The sequence below is a fragment of the Arvicanthis niloticus genome, chromosome 8 (assembly GCF_011762505.2).
Source record: "Arvicanthis niloticus isolate mArvNil1 chromosome 8, mArvNil1.pat.X, whole genome shotgun sequence".
Classification (NCBI taxonomy): Eukaryota; Metazoa; Chordata; class Mammalia; order Rodentia; family Muridae; genus Arvicanthis; species Arvicanthis niloticus.
The window spans coordinates 31,475,702-31,491,597 of NC_047665.1; positions in this window are offsets into that span (position 1 = coordinate 31,475,702).

Consider the following 15,896-nt stretch of genomic DNA (forward strand, 5'->3'; position numbering starts at 1 on the left):
ACAGATTTCATAAACTTATGTCTTTGCAAAAGTTTAAAAATATCCATTATTTTTAATCCGCATGCTTTTACAGGAGAAATATTCAAATAAAGAGAAAATATTAACTTTAGTTTTTTTAATCATTGCTATAAATTTTCTCCCCAGGAGATAGGTAGCTACAAGAAACAATAATTGCTGTGAAACAAAGTTTGCTTTTTTAAAAAATGTTTTAACAAGTCTCTTCTAAGGAGAGTTCGAAAGTTTCTTTTCCTTTATGTAAAAGCCTGTGCAAGCTCCCTCTGCTGGCAAAAGCTTGAAACTCAAGAGAAATGAGGCATTTCAAAACACCCGGCAGGAGAGGTGGAGAAGAGTTAATTGGTTGAACTGGTTGCCTAGCAATGCCAGGATCACAGGTTATGCTTCAGAGCTGAGCAACAGGATAGAGTAAGCTACAGGCTTAAGAGGGCATGTACCCTCCATGTGTACTCTTTGGTTTGTGGTTTAGTCCCTGGGAGCTCTGGGGGGTCTGGTTGGTTGATATTCTTGTTCTTCCTATGGAGTTGCAAACCCCTTCAGCTCCTTCAGTCTTTTCTCTAACTCCTCCATTGGGGACCCTGTGCTCAGTTCAAAGGTTGGCTGCAAGCATCTGCCTCTGTATTTGTCAGGCTCTGGCAGATACTCTCAGGAGACAGCTATATCAGGCTCCTGTCAGCATGCACTTCTTAGCATCCACAATAGTGTCTGGGTTTGGTGACTGTATATGGGATGGATCCCCAGGTGGGGCAGTCTCTGGATGGCCTTTCCTTCAGTCTCTGCTCCACACTTTGTCTCTGTTCTTCCTCCCGTGAATATTTTGTTTCTCCTTCTAAGAAGGATTGAAACATCCACACTTTGGTCTTCTTTCTTCTTGAGCTTCATGCAGTCTGTGAATTGTATCTTGGGTATTCCAAGGTTTTGGATTAATATCTACTTATCAGTGAGTACATACCATGTGTGTTCTTTTGTGATTGGGTTACCTCACTCAGGGTGATATTTTCTAGTTCCATCCATTTGCCTAAGAATTTCATAAAGTCATTGGTTTTTTATATCTGAGTAGTACACCACTGTGTAAATGTGTCACATTTTCTGTATCCATTCCTCTGTTGAAGGACATCTGAGTTCTTTCTAGCTTCTGGTTATTATAAATAAGGCTGCTATGAACATAGTGGAGCATGTGCTCTTGTTATATGTTGGGGCATCTTTTGGGTATATGCCCAGGAATGGTATAGCTGGGTCCTCAGGTAACCCAAGAGTGCACAGGGAGAGCCTCATGACTCCAGCTGCATATGTAACAGAGGATGGCCTTGTTGGGCCTCAATGGGAGGAGAGGCCCTTGGAGAGAGAAGACTCGATGCTCCAGTGTCTGGGAATTCCAGGGCTGGGAGGCGGGAGTGTGTGGGTGGGTGGGGAACACACTCATAGAAGCAGGGGGAGGGAATAGGGGGTTAGGGGCGTGAGAACTAGGAAAGAGGATAACACCTAATTAAAAAAAAAAAAGAAAGAATAAAAGGCAGCCCAGGAAGATGGTGGTAAAAGAGTCTTCAGTTTAAGGCTAGTCTGGCACACACATCTGTGAGATAGAATTTAGTGCTAAACAAACAGATTGGGAAAAGATCTTTACTAATCCTACATCCGATAGAGGGCTAATATCCAATATATACAAAGAACTAAAGAAATTAGACTCCAGACAACCAAATAACCCTATTTAAAAAATGGGATACAGAGCTAAACAAAGAATTCTTAACTGAGGAAACTCAAATGGCCGATAAGCACCTAAAGAAATATTCAATATCCTTAGTCATCAGGGAAATGCAAATCAAAATTACCCTGAGATTCCACCTCACACCAGTCAGAATGGCCGAGATCAAAAACTCAGGTGATAGCAGATGCTGGTGAGGATGTGGAGAAAGAGGAATACTCCATTGTTGGAGGGATTGCACGTTGGTACAGAAAATGGAAATCAGTCTGGTGGTGCCTCAGAAAATTGGATATAGCATTACCTGAGGACCCAGCTATACCACTCCTGGGCATATACCCAGAAGATGTTCCAACATATAACAAGGACATATGCTCCTCTATGTTTATAGCAGCCTTATTTATAATAGCCAGAAGCTGGAAAGAACCCAGATATCCTTCAACGGAGGAATGGATATGGAAAATGTGGTACATTTGCCCAATGGAGTATTACTCAGCTATTAAAAACAATGAATTTGAGAAATTCTTAGGTAAATGGATGGAACTAGAAAATATCATCTTGAGTGAGGTAACCCAATTACAAAAGAACACATATGGTATGCACTCACTGATAATTGTATATTAACCCCAAAGCTCACAATATCCAAGATACAACTCACAGACCACATGAAGTTCATGAACAAGGAAGACCAAAGTGTGGGTGCTTTGGTCCTTCTTAGAAGGGATAACAAAATACTCATGGGGACAAAGTATGGGACAGAAACTGAAAGAGGGGCCATCCAGTGACTGCTCCACCTGGGTATCCATCCCTTGTACAGTCACCAAAGGTAGAAGCTGATGTGGATGCCAGGAAGTGCATGCTGATAAGAGCCTGATACAGCTGTCTCCTTAGAGGTCTGCCAGAGCCTGAAATATACAGAGGCGGATTCTCACAGCTAACCATTGAACTGATCATGGGGTTCCCAATGGAGGAGTGAGAGAGAAGACTGAAGAAGCTGAAAGAGTTTGTGGCCCCATGGGGAGAGCAACAATACCTACCAACCAACCAGAGCTCCCAGGGTCTAAACCACCAGCCTTGAGCACATAGGGAGTGATCCATGGCCCCAGTTGTATATGTAGAGGAAGACGACATTGTCAGGCAGAGGTAGGTAAGGAAGTCCTTGGTCCAGTGAAGGCTGGATACCCCAGTGTGGGGGGAAATGGTGGGTGGGGAGGTGGGAGTGGGAGGGTGGGTGGGGCCATATCCTCATAGAAGCAGGAGGAGGGTGGATAGGATAGGGGGTTCCTGTGTGGGGGGGGATTGGGGAAAGGGGACTACATCTGAAATGTAAATAAAATATACAATAAAAAATTTTAAAATGAAAATATATATTAACAAAAAAAGAATTTAGTGCTAAACTTCAAGCTTTTAAATTGGCCTGTTGCTAGTACTTCCAAACATACGTTTTCCTTTTTCTCTTTCTTTCTTTTCCCCCTTTGTTTCTTTACTCTTTTTTCTCTTAATTTTGACCTAGGGTCTGGCTTCATTGCTCAAACTGTCTTCAAATTCCTAGACTTAAACTGTCCTTCTGCCTTGACTTTCAAAGTAGCTGAGCTACAAATATGTACTAGAACCTTTTTATTCAGTGTACCAGAAATAGACCAAATGGGTTGTCACTTTGTAATAAATTTCTAGTATAATCTTCACAGTCATTAAGTTATTCTTTAGCATTATAATTAGAACAATAATACTTACAATATAAATCACTTATATGTTATCACTTAATATAATATGTATATATCTTACATGTATAGACAAAATATTTTTATTTGAAATAAGGTCTTATATATACCAAGCTATCTTAATTTACTTACTATATTAAGCACATTATTATCATTGAGGAAGGCGGGAAAGTCTTCCATCTCTCAAAGAGTATCATTTATTTTTGATCATAGGCACAGAATCCCTTGACTTTCAAGGTTCACTCACAGATGCCTTGTGCCTATGTGTGCACATACAGGAGTGTGCCCATCAGTGTTTGTACTGTCAGATACCCGCTCTTCTCTGGAAGATATAGGAGGGTTGAGGATTCTGAGAGACTTACTACAGCACTGACACCGAATTAGGTTGTATGGAGCCTGAGTTTGCCATACTAAGGCTGGCTGATACCCTTTTAGGGTCCTCCGCACACTCTCGAGGTCCCTGTGCTTTATGACTCACTGCGCAGGCTCGGGTCTCACTCAATGCTGAAGCGCACTATTCTACAGTCCACAGTGCTCCTGATCCTCCCTCCAACGTCCAACGTCCAAGCCCACTGACGACTTCTCGACTTCTCCGAAGGATGGGCCAGAGAAAGATCACACCTCCTCAAAGCACTGCTTCCCGTGCCGGCTCTTCCTCCTTTCCCTGCTTCCTCAGTGTTAAATCATCTTCTAGGACTTCAAGTTTGAAGAACAAATTTATATCCTAGATTTGACTTCTCCCAGGACCCCCAGCTTTCTAGGTCTTGTGCAGCACCTCAGCTTAGAAGTCTTAAAAATCTCCAAAATAATTTCCCGATATTTTACTTAAACTCACTCCTCTAATTTTTCTCATCTCAAATAAATGATACCAAATTAACCATCACTTTATATTCGTTGGTGATAAATACTAGTATGCAAATGTTTCATGGAGGTCAGGTTCTAAACATATTATATGTGTCTTCTACATTGATACATAGAATATTAATAGAATAAAGTACCTGAAACTAAGTATTTTGTTTTAAGAAAGAAAAGAACAGAAAAGAAAAAAGAAAAGAGGTTTTTATATCTCACAGGTTTGGAGATTCAAACCCATAATGTTGGCACCAGCTCTACTCAGTGAAGGCCTTGGGGGAAGAGCTGTCCTGGTGGAGGAGAAAATAACAGGAGAGCTGTGTGTCAGACAAAGACCTGAGGCCCAGGCTCAGGCTTTGTAACTAATTGTCATCTTGGGATCCCGTAAGAACCCAAACCACAGCAGATGAGCACGTATCTAATCCTCACAATATCCAGTGGAAAGATACCTTGTTGCCATCTTCATTTCGCAAACAAGTTCAGATAAATTAAGAAGCACACCCAGATTGGCGCAGCAAGTAAGGAACAGAAGCAGGAATGGCATGCCTGCACACTGGTCCCAAGCCTGCTGCAGAGCACCACAGCCTGCTGCAGAACACCATACTGTAGCATCTCATCTTTTGCCCTCTACTCCCCAGTTCTCCTTGTAATAAAGCCACTTCTCCCAGATACCCTGCATCCACTCTTCTGAGCAGGAGCCAGTACCTGCCTAGGCTGTCATAAAGCCTTCAAATCATCAATCCTGGTGATCCTTGGACCCTGTGACACAATCATTAGTATTTATTAACAGGATTCATGATGCCCTTCTCTGTTCCCACCACCTTCAGATTCCCAGAATTCCTTCCCCATTCCCTCAACACAGCTCAGCCTGGCCTCCCTGAGCTTCGCACACAGCCTGACAATTCTCTTGTGGTGATTGTGGACTGTGTTGCTCCTCTTTGGCCAGGAATGGTTGCATTTGAGGGCTTCTGTACTTCCAGTTCCTCTCTGCTTAGACCCGTCTCTTGAAACCCTCACAGCTCACTGGCTTCGTTCAGGTCTTCTCTGGAGTGTAAGCTCTTGAAGAGGTCTCCCTTAACCCTCTGTGTGAGGCAGCATCCTGGTTCCCTTTCATTTTTCATCTTCCTGCCTTGTTTCCAGTTTTCTAAGTTAAATGGATCAGACTTGGGTATTATGTTAAACATGTGCCTGATGGTTGTGGCTCCATCGCCCAGATGTTTATACCACACAGAAAGGAAAGAATTTTGTTTTGTTTGCAGGTTTATCAGTGGTCTAGAACCAAGTCCAACACCTAACTGGAAATGAAATGCTTATTGCATGAATGAATGAATGAATGAATGAATGAATATTTGCACTTAGATAAATGGCTTATTCTTGAAGGTCTCATGATTTCTTTATGGGCTTCCCCCCCCCCCTTTTTTTTTTTCTTAGGAAGGTTCCCTATGTGCGGTGAAGGAGTGTGTTCAGGTTACTGTGCCAATGAGCCCTGCCAACCCCAACTTCCATTTTACTGGGTTAGACTATGGCACCTAGAGTGCCATCTCTGGGACCTTGCTGGCACTTTAATTACCTCCCCCTGAAACATACTCACCTTTGTATAGTGAGAATTGGCTGGTGATAATACCATGGCTATTTTACAGCTAGGCCAAAGACAATTTATGATGAAGACATTGCCTTTCAAAATTAAAACAGGATAAATCAGTATGAAGTACAACCAAAAGAAAGTGTGTTAGCCAAAACCGTAGCAAACACCCTAAGGTCCAAGCAGGCTCTACAGTGCTGCCCTCTACGCCTTATGTCACTGTTCCTCAGCCACAGAAAGCACACGCTGAAAGAGGCCACATGTCTTGAGCAGTCAGGAGTGCTGTGATTGCTATGAACATACTCTTTTGCCGAGGATGCTGGTGGCCATTGCTCGCTGAAGGGCCGGGGCCTGCGGTTCCGTTGCATAAGCAATCCCGGGGCTGGGTAAACATGCCTGACTGATTAATGATAACAGCTCTTAAAACACCGCAGACGTTTCCAGCGCCCAGAAATGTTTATTTTTTATACTAAATTAAATTCATTTTCCCTCTCATTCCCTCTAAGGAGAATGGTGACAAATTTAAATTCAGAGTGGACGGCTATATTGAAGATGGCCATGTGCCACAACCTCTAAATAGGTTATGGCTTGGTGTGTGTTTCATCAGGAGGGTGGTAGGTGGGAGGATATCCAGAAGTGGAAGGAAAAAAGCAAGTGCTGGATGCCCCCCCCCCCCCCCGAGCCTCTGGACAATTAGCACTGAGCCCTCTGCCTTGTACACAGAAGGGGCAGCAGATACCTTGATTTGCCAAATACAGCAATAATGCAAAGCAGCAGTGACGGCCACACTGGAGAGCATGGCAGAGACTCATTTACCATGGGAAAAGCAGGGGACGAATGCACAACGAGCCTGTGCTGAGTCAGTCCCCACAATGCCAGCGAGTAGAACGTGTTATGTTGGTTCGGCACAACAAAGTGATAGCGTTCATCTGCCCAGAGCGATGCTGGCAGAGCAGGATAAACCAATATATCATCAGGGGGATCCCCCAACCTGTTTGCTGTACATATCAGCACTACCTTTAGTGATGAGTGCAAGAGATACCTGCTGTACACAGCATCTGATGTTTTGTTGTTCACATGCCATTTGGGCTACATTTAAGCTGGTAAGTCAGTTAATCTCCTAACATCATCAGATAGGGCTACCCAGACATATCATCATCCGGAGTGGTATGTTTCCAGTGTTACCATGATGCTGGCAAGTTCCTTGTAGAGAGAACGACTCCGAGGAGCAGGCCCCTCCAGCAGACAATTGTTCCCAGTGTATAAGGGACATAGTGTATGAGTGTTGAACTTCCAAAGACACCCATAGGAAAGAAAGATAAAACGCAAATTGTTATAAATATCATTGTAGACCTGAAATAAGCAGTGGTTTATAAAACAACTTCATACGATCCACTGTTTTTATCCAATTTTTGAAATATTTAGGCATCAGTGGATTCCAAATGGCACATACGGTTACATGTACGACTGGAAGATGCATAGTCTAGCAGAGAGTCATGACTTTAAAAAAAAAAAAAAAAAAGGCATCTAGCTTGCTTGTCAGAGAAGGTCCTCAATATTGTTGGGCAAATCTTGAAAAGAATTCTAACTTTTTCCTGCCTGTTAAAAGCAAAAATTATAATCCCTTCATGATATAAAATGGTCACATCTTCTAAACATGAAAAACAGGGCAAATTGATGATATTATTAATTTACACTTCAATGGGTGTTTGCTTGTTTGTGTTAGAACTGGGTAACTTTTAGGGTAAGTATTCAGCAAATCTCTCCCCCTGTCCTTGACTGTCTTGTGCTAAGAGTAGAGAGTGCACATAGATGCTGAGAAACTATCTGAACGGGTGACTAGTTCCAATACACCAGCAACTCTGTATAAAATCCAACAGGAGACACATGCAGGCATTTCAGAGCTGCTTGCTCCTGCTTGGAAAACACAAAAAGACACTTTGCCTAATCTAGTAAGTGTAACTGCATACATAATGATTAAGTTCTTTGGGTTACAGTTTTGTTCTTTATTAAAGGGCACATGCTCCTGGAAGAAGCAATGAGAACAAAATGAACTGCAAGCCATTTTTAGGGCTTTTTAAAAATAGCACTGGGGACTGAACCCAGGGCCTTGCACATACCAAACAATGCTTCTAGCCTTTCCAGACAATGTCTCCCATCACAAAATATTTACTGCGAAGGACCATTTCCTAAGATCCAAGAACGTCCCGAGAGAGAAAGTATATCTTCCTTCCATTCTTTTTGGAGAATCTTTCCCTCTTAGGCAGCCAATTCTGTTAAAATTCTGTCAAATAAAAGCATTTCAAGGCATGTTTTCTGGGCAGAGGAATCCTCAGCCTTCCAGTTGGACTCCTGGCCACCTGGGCTCACCCTTTAGAAGCCAGACCATCCTGTGGCGCCAGAACAGAGCCCTCAAAACCTCCCCTCCACAAACTCCCCTTTGAGAGCATAGTATAAAAACCTAGAATCACTATAGCTCAGTAATAGTGTGCTTGTTTAACATATACAAGGCCCTGAGTTTATCCTCAGCACTGCAAAAATAAAAATAATGCTAATGGGTCACTTTGTCCATCATGAATTGTCCTCAGTTAAAGTTTACAGATGAAATAACTGCTCCCACTCAGAAAACAATGATCGACCCATCTGCTGAGCTGTGTCCTGCTGCAATGACCACTATAAAATCCCAGGGGGGTTATAACAGCAACTTCTCTCTCATTCAAGTTACATCCCTTACTTCATAACTTCCTCTTTTGTGTTCTTCATCACAGAACCTAGCTAGACAGAAAAAGCAGCCTTTATCTGGTCCCTGGAGTGTCCTGAAGGAGGGGAAACGATGGCAGATAGCACAGACCATTTCTGTTTCTATTCCATTATTAAAACAAACCACAGATAAGCTGTTTTGAGTAGAATGAAGGAGTAATTCTCTCAGAGAGAGAAGACTCCTGGAGAGGACACATTTGAACAATTTTACCATTGGTAAAATTTACATGGTACACATGGATGATTTGGATAGTGACATCATCTGGAAATGATGCTAGGTGAGTCAGCTGATCATCTCAATGGCTTATTCCCAGTCTTAACTTTCTCATCTATACGTTTGGTTTATAGGGAGGATATCAAGGTCTCTTTCAGCTCTGACATGGAGACCAAACTTTTGCCTTATGGTTACTTGTGTGTTTGTGTGTGTGTGTGTGTGTGTGTGTGTGTGTGTGTGTGTAGGAGGGCTGTTGTTATTCATATGAAATGTGCCAGTACAGTGTCTATATTTCTAAGAGCTCACCAAGCATGGTGCTCAGACACATTCGCTGGATAAATAAGTTAAATCCTATGGATAAAGCGTACACCTGGTGCTTATTTGTTAGATAACTTCCTAGAAATAGTTTCAATGATGTAATGTGACGGTGAAGGAAAAGGAGACTACTAGACACATAAAGAGAGGCAGTGGGGGAGGCGGGCCAGAGAGCCAAGGCTAAGAAGGCTGCCCCTGGCTGTCTCAAACAGCTCTGTGGCTGAGCTTCTGGCTTATGGCAGGATACTAATCTTGATCTGCCTGTGGCTCCAGACTCTATACAACCTGCTACATCTAAAGGCATGTATGTTTTGAAATGAAACTATGTAAATGGGGAAGGCTTCCCCCCCCTTCCTTATTTTGTAAAGAACACACTTAAAAACCACTAGAATTCAATTAGAGGAAGCGCTGCCGCATTGTACAAAGATGAAATTCTGGATTTCACTGTGAAAAGGAAATGGTCGCCCTTCTGACCCAACAAAGCAGTTGATTTGCCAAGAAAATGTTATGAACTAGGAGAAGCCAGCTAAGAAGAAATCCACATCGTGGGCTTGTACTTATGCAGTCTTTGTGAGGAGACACATAGTTTTAAAGGCTCTCCTGCCATTACAGATTCATTGGATCGAAAGTCACACAAGGACAAAGCAAAATGTGAATGTCATAATTGAAGTGGGACTTATTGGTCGTCTGTGTGCTTTTTTTCTGCCCCACAGAATAACGGGTATGAGATTACTAGCAGATTTTCTTTAACCGCAAGAGGGACTCAATTAGTTCATTTCTTGATTTAAAGGAAAAAACAAAAACAACAAAAAACCAGACTGAGTCGATTTGCTTTTTGTTTATCAGTTCACCAAGGATGAGGATCAAAAACCGTTCGTTAGTCTAGTTCTAGGTTTAAAACCAATTATCCCCACATCACTGGGAGGATCCATCAGAAAAAAAAATAGCTCCCTCGTGGAGGAAGGAGCACCACACCACTGAAAAGCCATCCTCTCCTGATCAACTCCACCACGATGAGCTGGAAAATTGCAAACTGTGGTGAAGATCTGAGAAGTGAAACAGAAAGCAGGGCTGGATAGAGACGCAAAACCCTGGAGGGCCTGGGAAAAAATCCGTGCCTTCAAAGCAGAGATTTAAACAATTCAGACAAATGCCACCAAGGAGAGGAGTTTCCAAAACTGACTTCTCATTTTTCGCAGGGATGTCAGATACGTTCCATCCCCTGCTGACTGCAGAGATCTGGCAGACCCTGAGCGCAAGACCAGTCCTGCACCCTGCAGTCTAAAAACAGTGGCCTCCCAGGCTGCCAGTGGCATTGGGTAAGCAGTAGCTAGACGGGAAGAAACAACCAGATTTAAAGTCTGACACCTGAAATCAAAAGTCTTTTACAATTTTTATCAACTGCCCGAAATGTTGCTTCTTTTCGGGCGGCTCTACAGACCACGCTAGCACCGAGTTTACGCTAGGAAATGGGAAGTTCAGGTGCTTCTTCCCAGGAAGCCAAGCAGTGTGGGCTAGCGTGAAAGGTGAAAGGCGCTGTCACAGCCTCCCGCCCCCCTCCTGTCCCCACTGCCCCTCCACGGCCTAGGGCGCCTTGGACAGATCGCATGCCATTTCCTGCATGCGGCTGCGGCACTAATTGAAAATTTGGGTGGCCTTGCTTATTTATTTTCCTGGAATGCGGCGGGTTATATTTTCATGGCATTTTCTCAGCAGTGCGGCGGTTTAGTTTCAAACTACAGCAAGAAGAAAAACCAGTGCCCGTCAGCTGCAGAGCTTTAGTCGGGCTTCTGCTGTGGGTTGAGACGCCTGGCTTGCTGTTCCCCGAGACTGCAGAGCCCTAGCTCGGTCCTCACAGATTCCTCTCTGCTTGGGAGTTGGTGACAGGTTCGTCGCCTTGTCAAACGCCAGCCCAAGAAGAAATTGCCACCACTTAACAGCTCTTCATAAAACGTTTAATATTAAAAAGAAGGGCTTATTTCAGCATCCCGTCCCTCTGAGATAGGTACAGATCATGGCACTGCACACGTTCTCCAAGTATTTTTACCCAGGGATGCAATAGCTATCGGTGAAACTTTTATTTCTCTAGCTGCCAAACTACGTTGTTCTAATAAGCTGCCATTTTGTGGATCGTGTATTGCCGGACAGTCAAAATGTCTTAGTGGAATTGTATAAAAATACAAGTTTGGCAAATTTAAATTTACACATGTAGCTTAGAGAATTTAGACTTTATAGTTTATTTTTGATTTCCTCCTGTGGGCGCACATCCTTGATTGCTAAACTAAAACTATAAAAAGAGAGTAAACTTTAAACATTTTTGCTTATATATATTAAAAGAGAATTTTGGAGTGGTTGGATGATCTATATATGTTTAAAAGATTTGGTTACTGGAGAGGACTACTTTAATTTGACTCTCCAAAGGAGTGCTTACTAAAGGGCAAATCAGGTCGCACTGTGTCTTTTCAGTAAACTGACCTAGGTCCCTTTCTTAACCTCCAGAGGTTCCATCCCTTGACTCAGACCAGTTTCTGCTACCAGGTAATTCACAAGTTTACAGTGCATGTGGATTCACCTCAAAAAGAACAAAATATGGTCATTATATGAAGCAAAGATCTCTTGGGGAGCTAAAAGTAACTTCTTAAAAAATGTTGGCTCTTTTTATGTGAGATTTTTTTAAAGCCCTTCATCTGCACAATTTTAATAAAAATGGTGGTATGCAATGAGTTATTTCTAATAGAAATAGCCCTAAGCTGTCAAAAATCATGCCTTTAGATAAAAATAAATGAAAACATAAAGATATTTGGATTCTGGAGTGAAAAGGCTTACTGTAATCCATAAATAGGATCTGCTTTCAATATAAACTTTTATTTTTCTTCTTTTGGGCTGAGTGTGAACCTTGTTTTCCTTACCTCCTATGTCATATCTCACAGTTAAAGAAGTTCATGGGGGGAGGGGAGTTCTTGGTTATGCAAATATTGCCTAGTAAAAATGTACTTACATTGAATATACATATGCAGGCTGAATGATAGTCAGTTTTCACACAATATTGGTTATAAATTTGAAACTAAATATCTAAGATATGCTCTACATATAATAATCATAATACTTTTTGTTTATATACTTTTTGTTTATAGACTTTAAAAATCGTTTTCCAATATATCTCATTGAGATTCATAATTCTTGGAGACTAACCTGCTTAAAAGATGTATTAAATTCAATTTAAAAATAAAGAAAAATGAGTCTATTATTTCTTTAAAGTAAACACTTTCAAGGTAGAGTCAGCATGTAGCACAGGAAATGTATATATATTTAACCTTGGATGGCTATTCAGAATAGCTAATCTAGTGAAGAATAAAATTATTAAATTCTTCCCTTTTAGCAAATGGTTAGGAAAAACTCATTCATTGTGTAAATGTGAATGTGATTTATGAGGCTTTCCATGTGATCTTTTAAAAAGAAAATGTTAAAAAAAATAAACCACACTGTTGCAAATACAACATTTTTCTTTCTAATTTTTTTATTTTTATTTTATTATTATTATAATTATTATTGTCTTTTTTCCCCTCTCTCCTGCAGTAGTATGCCAAACTCTGGCCCGTCTATATTATTATGTCACATTGTATTTTATAAAATAAATAGCTCCAAGATTATAGTCTATTTAGAAGCCTAGGCTTTTCTAAACAAGTCCAAATAAATAGAACTTTTTACAGTGTTTATTGTTTTTGCAAAATACCAAAAGATAAAATTAATTTTTAAAAAATACTTTCTATTATCATATCCACTTTCCTGTGATCAATAAACTTCAGAATGCTTGATGGGTTCTCTCAATGTCAAATAACAAGTCTAAAATGTTTTTAAAAGAAATGTATTTTATAGCATTAATGAAAACAGAAGCACCTTCTGTGACTTACCCTCGCCAAGGTGGGGCCCAGAGCTGCTATTTTATTTTTAACAGAGATGTGTTGCTTCACAGTGTACTTTAAAATTTGCAGACTCAACTCACAGCTGAATTTACGCACTGTCCAAAAGAAATTAATTCCTAAAACTTCAAAACTGTCTCCTGCAAATGCAAGGAGAACTTACAGGACAGAGGACAGGCCGTGATCTGCAGTGTGTCTGGGACAGGCAGGGCTCCTAACCGGTGCCATGAAACAAGTCAACAGAAGAGCCTAAGTATTAGCCACCCTCTCTGATTAGCTCTCTCTTAACTCACTGACTTGAAAAACTGGAGCATCCGGGCAGTGTTGGATTCTACTATTGCATCTCTGAGTCAGCTTTCTGCATCTGACTTCCAACGACTCATAACTCACCTGATTCAGATTAGTGTATCCCAAGCATGTGACAGACTAAACCAGGGTTTCTTCAGAACCCTTTTTCATAAGAGAGGCAGCAAGAGGCAATAAAGTTAAGAGAGCAATGGTCTGTGGGCCTACAGACCGGCCGATGCACGGTGTCAACTCACTTTCGGATTGAAGCTGAGGCTGTGGCCAGGAAGCCCAAATCTTCCCAAACACAATTCTCTAGTTACATACTCCTCTGATCTGAACAGATGTTGAAAGCAGAAAACCATTGAACAATCTTCTTGAGATGAGTCACAAAATGAAATATGTTAATTAGAAATAAAGTTATTTAAAAAGAAAAGTTGGAACCCCCGTCAGGGCTCTTTTCACATGGGGTTGTGCCGAAGGCCCAAGACCTGTAGGAAATAAATATTGAAATTATGACAGGGGGATGCATGGTAGGCTAAAACATGGTTTAGTAAAATAGAATCTAAACAGCCAAAGGGCCCTGGGACCCCACAGCTCTTGAAACCCACCACCTAAGCTTATTTCCAGTGGAATTTGTTTCTGTTTACCCATTGAGCTCTTTGTAGAAGCTTCTACTTCCAAATACTTTTTAAATTTTTTATCTTTTCGAGTATGTGTGTGTGTTTTGTGGTCCTGGATATGATACATGATGACTGTGTATATGTGCATACATATGTATATATGTATGTCAATAAGCAGTGTACACATGAAAGTACATGTGTGCACATGAGCATATGCATGTGGGGTGTGCACACATACAGTGTGCATGGGTGGGTTTATATGTGTGTGTGAGTGTGTGTATGTGTGTGTACATGTGAGTTTGTATGTGCATGTGAGTGTATTGTGTGCTTGCACACACGGTATGAGCAGTCACAGACACCTGTTAGTGTTTTAAAAAGAAATCATTTCTGATGTCAGGAAAATGGGTTCTGCTTAAAATAAGAAATGGAAGGAAGGAGGACAGGAAAAAGAAAGGATAGGCAAGGAGAGGAGAGGAGGGAACAGAAAGGGAGGGGAGGAAAGAGAATGAGAGAGGGAGAAACTTTTTCTGTGTTTTCTTTCCTTCTCTCCCTCCATTTCTTTCTCCCTTTCTCTTGTTTACCAATGATTCAAGCTTGTATAGTGCCAGCTAGTTTTGAGTGTGCAATAGCTTTTCTCTCCTAAATATTGAAATGATAACTTTTGGAAGTAGAGGGAGCAAAGGTAATTCTGTCTTTATGAACTGGAGAGGAATTCCTTACCCAGAAAGAATAGCAAGTTGATGTTTTCCACCTTCACAAAAGGTCAAAATAGCTGCTACGGCTTTGTAGAACATTCTGGTAGCCACCATGGAAGATAGCCCCATGGAGAAGGTACGTTCCTGGACTGGCCACTAGGGTGTGCAGTATGTTTACCCAGGCATGAAACATAGTGGGGGGGGGGGGGAGGGCCCTAACCAAACTACATGGAGAGTTTAACACTTGGGACTCCACACTCTGGTGTACGTTGAGAAGGTGTCTAGCATTGTTTCTCGGGAACTGAAAGCCTTTATCGATCACAATGATCAGAAGCAATGTTATCATTAGCCGCAATATTAAAATATATGCTAAGATATACTGTGGCAACATGAGTTCATTGACCAGTTACTCAGTGGCTTTCTATATACTTGTTTCATATCTAAGTAAGCAAATTGTGAAGATTTTGTTGAATAAATAGTTCACTAAATGATGTGTTGTTATATCCTAACCTGCTTCTATATTTAGAAACATTTATTTCTATTTCTGTTTAAGAATATTAAGAGCTCCTGGGCTTATAAAAGTTAAGATGATGTTTCCATTAGTTTATATGCCAAGAAAATACTGAGTAATGGTGGAAGGCTTTGATTCTGTGAAAGAATTCTCTAAAGAAATGTGAGGCTCCTAAGTGACTTAGGTTCTTTAAATGTCATGAAATGCGTAAAGCAGAATATTTCTGATAAGTTTAAGCCAATTAATATAAAATTATAGTCTTTTTGTTTTATTTTTTGACACACAGTCTCATTCTTCAGTCAAGACTGATCTGGAACTCTGAATCTCAAGCTGGCCTTGAACTTGTGGTAATTCTTCTGCCTCTGTACTTCAGTCATCCAAGTCCTGGGATTGCAAGTGTGAACCAACACACCAGACAGTTATTAGATTCTTAGCATCTACATGCAGTTTTAAAATATATTTGAATAGCTTGTTGCCAATTTGTAAGAACAGTCATTATAGTGTAGATTTAACAGATAGTCATTAGAGTGTATATTTAACAGAATGATTTCATGTGATATTGCATGTACTAATCTTGCTTTCCTTTTTTAAAACAGGGAAATTACTTTGATTTTGTAGTGCCATCAGCAGAATCACAAGCAAGGACAGTGCTAAGGCAAGTCTTCTAATATTGAGCAACATCTATATCTACTTCAAATGTTTCT